This window comes from Arachis duranensis, chromosome 7 (genome assembly GCF_000817695.3).
Source record: "Arachis duranensis cultivar V14167 chromosome 7, aradu.V14167.gnm2.J7QH, whole genome shotgun sequence".
NCBI classification, from domain to species: domain Eukaryota; kingdom Viridiplantae; phylum Streptophyta; class Magnoliopsida; order Fabales; family Fabaceae; genus Arachis; species Arachis duranensis.
Window position 1 is genome coordinate 47279562 of NC_029778.3, and position 7370 is coordinate 47286931.

Consider the following 7370-nt stretch of genomic DNA (forward strand, 5'->3'; position numbering starts at 1 on the left):
GGGCGCAGTGACAGTGTGCAAAAGGATCAATGGATCTTATTCCGACACAAATGAGAACCGACAGATGATTAGCCCTGTGGTAGCTGTGCCTGGTATTTTTCATCTGAGACGAGAAATCTGACAGTTGATTAGCCGTACGGAGACCGTAGCTGGACCATTTTCACTGAGAGGATCATACAGCTTGCCATGGAAAGGAGCATGCATGGTTGGATGAAGACAATAGGAAAGCAGAGGTTCAAAAGCAACAAAGCATCTCCAAACGCTTATCTAAAATTCTCACCAATGAATTACATAAGATTTTATGTTCTATTTATCTTTTAATTATCAAACCTCATAACCATTTAAATCTGCCTGACTAAGATTTACAAGATGACTATAGCTTGCTTCAAGCCGACAATTGAGGACATGTCACCATGTCATGTTTTCCTATGCTTTTTCACTAGTTTTTTTACTCGGTTTTCATGCATTCTTGAGCTATAAGCAAGCCAATTGGGTAGAATTTCATGTTTCCTTTGATTTAATCAACCATAGATGAATTAATGCAATTTCATGAGGTTTTATGCCATTATTATCATATATTATGAAAGAATGAATATCTCATGATTTTGAGCATAGCTTTGATGTGTTTGGTTGATTAATGATAGGCGAAGAAAGCTTGGAGAAAGGTTGAAGCAAGAAGAAATGGCTAGGAGGAAGAGAGAACAAAAAGTTTGATCAAAATTTTGCCTCAAACTTTAGCTCAAACTTTTAGAATAAGTGAAAACGAACCAGGGAGCAAAAAGCTTGAGCAAAAATTTGCCTCAAACTTTTGCGCAAACTTTTGGGAGAAAAGCTTGACCAAAAGTTTGCCTCAAACTTTTGCGCAAACTTTTGGGAGAAAAGCTTGAGCCAACGTTTGCCTCAAACTTTTTGGCAAACGTTGGCCTCACAAATCAACACCCTGGGGAGCAAAAGTTTGCGCCAATGTTTGCCTCAAACTTTTTGGCAAACGTTGGCGCCATCAACAACACAGCCTGAAGGGGTACACTTCCAACGAGAATAACTTGAGTTGTAGATGTCCAATTGAGGTGATTCCAATTGGGTTAGAAAGCTGACATTCAGAGCTTTCTAACCATATATAATAGTCTATAGGGGGCATTAAATCTGAAACGTTGACAAGAGGACAAAGTGGCGCCACACATATGCTCAAGGGGGCCAACGTTTGAGCAAAAGTTTGACCCCAAACTTTAGCCCAAACGTTGGTAGCAGCAAGTGATGCCCAGCTGATATGAAAGGTTGGAGTAAAAGTTTGCCTCAAACTTTTACTCAAACTTTTTTGTTTCACAACCCGGTTCACATTGGTTCTCTCTCCAACTCCAAGAGCAATCAACCAAGGCCTTTGTCAACCCAATTCCATCAAGAGCAAGGGCCCAATTGACACCACTCAAAGGCACAAGAGATAGTTAGAATAGAAATTTCATTTTAAGTTGTAATTTGTTTTGAATTTCATTTTCATTTTGTAAAAATGCCTATAAATAGGCATCTGTTTCATTTTATTAAAGGGGGAGCTCCATCAAAGAGCACTAGGAGGCGAGCTCCACTAGGGAGTATTAGGAATACAGAACTCTCTCTCTTTAGTTTTTCTTTTTGAATTTGGATCTTGGATTGAGGGGAGAAGGAATTCTGTTTCCCTCTCGGTCAAAGATTTCTCTTGTTCTTCTTCAGCAATTTTAATTTCTCCTCTACTACAAGTTCCTTTGCTGCAAGTTTACATTGAGCTTGATTTCGATCTTTGGTTCTCATTGCTTTCTATTCTCACTAAATTCAATTTACTTTCAAGCAATTTAATTCTTCTGCAAGTGCTCTGCATTTTACATTTCTGTTCATGATCTGATTTATTTTCCTGCAAGTTTAATTTTCTCTAAGCTTTGATCTATTGCTCTCTTTAATTTCCAGCACCCACTCCCCTTTACATTTAATGAAATTTACTTTTCTTGCAATTTAAGATTCTTGCAATTTATATTTCTTGCTCTTTAAGTTACTTGCCAATTTACATTCTGCAACTTTAAATTCATTGTCATTTACTTTCTGTTGGCTACAATTTCACACAATTCACTTCAATGTTAGCTTGACTAAACTAATCACCCAAGAAAATTGCTTGATCCATCAATCCCTGTGGGATCAACCTCACTCTAAGTGAGTTTTACTACTTGATGCGACCCGGTACACTTGCCGGTGAGTTTTGGGTGTTTTGGAAATTCATTTTTCCACAAAAATATCCATCAACAATCTCCGTGGGATCGACCCTTACTCACGTAAGGTATTACTTGGACGACCCAGTGCACTTGCTGGTTAGTTGTGCGGAGTTGTGAAAAGTGTGATTTACAATTTCGTGCACCAAGTTTTTGGCGCCGTTGCCAGGGATTGTTTGAGTTTGGACAACTGACGGTTCATCTTATTGCTTAGATTGAGTAATTTTATTTTTATTTTCGAAAAAATACAAAAAAATTAATAAATCATAAAAACCAAAAATATTTTTTGTGTTTCTTGTTTGAGTCTAGTGTTAAATTTTAAGTTTGGTGTCAATTGCATGCTTTAATTTTTCTTAATTTTCGAAAACATATGCATTGTGTTCTTCATTGATCTTCAAGTTGTTCTTGATGATTTTCCTTGTTCTGATCTTTAAATTCTCCTGTTTTGTGTCTTTTCTTGTTTTTCATATGCATTTTTAAATCCATAGTGTCTAAACATTAAAAATTTCTAAGTTTGGTGTCTTGCATATCATTCTTTTCTTAAAAATTTTCAAAAATATGTTCTTGATGTTCATCATGATCTTCAAAGTGTTCTTGGTGTTCATCTTGACATTCAAAGTGTTCTTGCATGCATTACTTGTTCTGATCTTAATTTTTCATGTTTTGTGTTATTTTGTTGTTTTTCTCTCTCCTCATTAAAAATTCAAAAAAAAATAAAAAATAACTCTTTTCAAGCAAATAATACAGAGAAATGAAGATTCAGAACATATAGCAGAGGAATCACAGAGAAAAAGTTGGGCGTTTAGAAAAATGCCCAGTGAGGAAGGAATTCTGGCGTTAAACGCCAGCTAGGGTATCTGGCTGGGCGTTAAACATCCAAAGAGGTAGCATTTTGGGCGTTAAATGCCAGAATGGATAGCATCCTGGGCGTTTAACGCCAGGATGACACAGGGGAGGTAATTTCGTTTCAAATTCAAATTTTTTTCAAATTTTCATGTTTTAATTCATAATTTTAAAATCTTATCTTTCCATATTTTCAAAAATTCTTGCTAACAATTAATGTTTTGATTCAAAAAATTGCAAGCTTGTTACTTTCTTGTAATGAAAGGTTCAATCTTTGAATTTTAGAATCATATCTTTTAATTTCTTGTTAGTCAAGTCATCAATTTTAAAAATCAAATCTTTTTCAATCATATCTTTTTAAAATCAAATCTTTTTCAAATAATTACTATTTCTTATCTTTTTCAAAACCACTTAACCACTTCTTCACTTCTCATTTTCAAAAATCACTAACCCCTTTTTCAAAAATCTTTTTAATTAACTAATTGTTTTAAATTCTAATTTTATGTTATTTCTTTTAAATTTTCGAAAACTCTTTCTCTCTCATCTCTTTCTATTTATTTTATTTAATTGCTAACATTCCTCCTCCACTCATCTAAAAAAAATTTTCGAACTCACCTCCTCTCTTTTCTCATTTTTCTACTCCTTTCCCTCTAACACATCAAAGAATCTCTATACTGTGACATAGAGGATTCCACTACTTTCTTTTATTCTCTTCTTTTTCATATATGCAGAAACATGGATAAAAATATTCTTGTTGAAGCTGATCTTGAACCTGAAAGGACTCTGAAGAAGAAGCTAAGAGAAGCTAAAGCACAACACTCTGGAGAGGACCTTTAAGAGAATTTCGAAAAAGAAGTAGACATGGCAGTCGAACCCAACAATAATGCAAGAGATGCAAGGAATGTGCTTGGTGACTATACTGCACCAACTTCCAGCTTCTATGGAAGAAGCATCTCAATTCCTACCATTGGAGCAAACAACTTTGAGCTTAAGCCTCAATTAGTTTCTCTAATGTAGCAAAATTGCAAGTTTCATGGACTTCCATCAGAAGATCCTCATCAGTTCTTAGCTAAATTCTTGCAGATCTGTGATACTGTCAAGACCAATGGGGTTGATCCCGAGGTCTACAGACTTATGCTTTTCCCCTTTGCTGTAAGAGATAGAGCTTGGACATGGTTGGACTCACAACCTAAAGAAAGCCTGAACTCTTGGGAAAAGTTGGTCAATGCTTTCTTGACCAAATTTTTTCCACCTCAAAAGATGAGCAAGCTTAGAGTGGAAGTCCAAACCTTCAAATAGAAGGAAGGTGAATCCCTCTATGAAGCTTGGGAAAGATACAAGCAATTAACCAAAAGGTGTCCTTCTGACATGCTTCCGGAATGAAGCATCATATGCATATTCTATGATGGTCTATCTGAGTTGTCTAAGACGTCATTGGACTATTTTGCTGGTGGATCCCTTCATCTAAAAACCCCTGCAGAAGCACAGGAACTCATTGAGATTGTTGCAAATAACCAGTTCATGTACACTTCTGAAAGAAATCCTGTGAATAATGGGATGACTCAGAAGAAAGGAGTTCTTAAGATTGATACTCTGAATGCCATATTGGCTCAGAATAAAATATTGACTTAGCAAGTCAATATGATTTTTTAGAATCTAACTGGATTGCAAGCTTCATCTGGTAGTGCTAAGGAAGCCTCCTCTGAGGGAGAAGCTTATGACCCTGAGAATCCTGCAATGGAAGAGGTAAATTACATGGGAGAATCCTATGGAAACACCTATAATCCTTCATGGAGGAATCATCCAAATTTCTCATGGAAGGATCAACAGAAGCCTCAACAAGGCTTCAACAACAATAATGGTAGGAGAAATAAGTTTGACAACAGCAAGCCTTTTCCATCATCTTCTCAGCAACAGACAGAGAATTCTGAGCAGAGCCTCTCTGGCCTAGCAAACATAGTCTCTGATCTATCTAAGACCACTCTTAGTTTCATGAATGAAACAAAGTCTTTCATCAGAAATTTGGAGGGACAAGTGGGTCAGCTAAGTAAAAGAGTTACTAAAACTCCTCCTAGTACTCTCCCAAGCAATACAGAAGAGAATCCCAAAAGAGAGTGAAAGGCCATAACTAAAACCAAAATGGCCGAACCTGGAGAGAGTGAAAAGGTAGTGATTCCCAGTGAGAAAAACCTCAAGGGACGTCCACTGACCAATAAGAAGTTCCCTATTGAGGAACCAAAGGAATCTGAGGCTTATACAGAGACCATAGAGATTCTACTAAACCTACTATTGTCATTCATGAGCTCTGATTAATATTCTTCCTCTTAAGAGGACGACGACACTGCTGAAGAGAAAGTTGCTCAGTATCTAGGAGCAATCATGATGCTGAATGCCAAGTTATTTGGTAATGAGACTTGGGAGGATGAACCTCCATTGCTCATCAATGAACTGAATACATGGATTCAGTAGACATTGCCTCAAAAGAAACCGGATCCCGAATAGTTCTTAATACCTTGCACCATAGGCACCATGAACTTTGAAAAGGCTCTGTGTGACCTGGGGTTAGGTATCAACCTCATGCCACTCTCTGTAATGGAGAAACTAGGGATCTTTGAGGTACAAGCTGTAAAAATCTCACTAGAGATGGCAGACAAATCAATGAAAAAGACTTATGGACTTGTAGAGGATGTCTTAGTGAAGGTTGAAGGCCTTTACATCCCTGCTGACTTCATAATCCTAGACATTGAGAAGGATGAGGATAAATCCATCATCCTTGGAAGACCCTTCCTAGGCACAGCAAGGGTTGTGATTGATGTGGACAGAGGAGAGTTAGTCCTTCAATTGAATGTGGACTACCTTGTGTTTAAGACTTAAGGATCTTCTTCTGTAAACATAGAGAAGAAGCATGAAAAGATTCTCTCAATACAGAGTCCGAAAGAGCCCCACACTCAACTTCTAAGTTTGGTGTTGGGAGGCCACAACCATGCTCTGAGCATCTGTGAAACTCTGTAACAGCTTCATGTCAACCTATTGACATTAAAGAAGTGCTTATTGGGAGGCAACCCAATTTTATTTATCTATGTTAATTATTTTTTCATTTTATTCTCCATTGTTAGTATATGTTTTCTTTAGGTTGATGATAATGTGAAGTTACAAAAACAGCTGTAGAATTAAAGCAAAATAAAAAATAGCATACCCTGGAAGACGAGCTTAGTCACGTTTAAACGCCAGCAAGGAAAGCAAATTGGGCGTTTAACGCCCAGTCAGGCACCATTCTGGGCATTAAACGCCACAAATGGCACACAGACTGACGTTTAATGCCAGAAAAGGGTGTCTGGTGACTGGCTGGCGTTAAACACCAGTAAGGGTAGCAGAATGGGCGTTTAACGCCCAGTCTGGCAGCATTCTGGTCGTTAAACGCCAGAACTGGCAGCCAGACTGGCGTTTAACGCCAGAAAAGGGCATCAGCCTGGCGTTTAACGCTAGAAATGCTATACAGAGGGCGTTTAAATGCCAGAAAGGTGCAGGGATGAGAAATCCTTGACACCTCAGGATCTATGGATCCCACAGGATCCCCACCTACCCCATCTCACTCTCCCTCTTCTTCACACCTTTCCATAATACTATTCCCCAATACCCAACTACCTCACCATTCAAATTTAAACCATTTCCCTCCCAAACCCACCCATTCTTCACACGGTTACCCTTTCTCCCTTACCCTATAAGTAACCCTCTTTACCACCGTCCGTCTCACACATCTCCAACATTTAACCCCCTTGGCCAAATTCTTACACACCTCCATCTCCTCTATTTCTTCTTCTTCTCCTCCTTTCTTTCTTCTTTTGCTTGAGGACGAGCAAACCTTTTAAGTTTGGTGTGGAAAAAAGTGTTGCTTTTTGTTTTTCCATAACCATTAATGGCACCTAAGGCTGGAGAAACCTCTAGAAAAAGGAAAGGGAAGGCAGTGGCTTCCACCTCTGAGTCATGGAAGATGGAGAGATTCAACTCAAGAGCACATCACTAAAAACGAGGATGGAGCAAACAAGAGAGCCCACTCATGGACCTCAACAAGAGCATGAGGAAGTCCCTCATCAAGAAATTTCTGAGATGCCCCGAGGGATGCATTTTTCTCCACACAACTATTGGGAGTAACTCAACACCTCTTTAGGGGATTTGAGTTCCAATATGGAGCAACTAAGGATGGAGCACCAAGAGCACTCCATTATCCTCCATGAAATTAGAGAGGACCAAAGAGCCATGAGGGAAGAGCAACAAAGGCAAGGAAGAGACATTGAG

At 38.3% G+C, this 7370-nt stretch overlaps 1 non-coding gene across 1 annotated transcript; it reads right to left on the reverse strand.

The window, feature by feature from the left end:
* Positions 1 to 4340: 4340 nt before the first annotated feature.
* On the reverse strand, positions 4341 to 4448 carry LOC127740829 (small nucleolar RNA R71). The gene has a single exon (XR_008001685.1). It is a non-coding gene; the product is annotated as a small nucleolar RNA R71 (small nucleolar RNA).
* Between the last annotated feature and the right edge of the window lie 2922 nt (positions 4449 to 7370).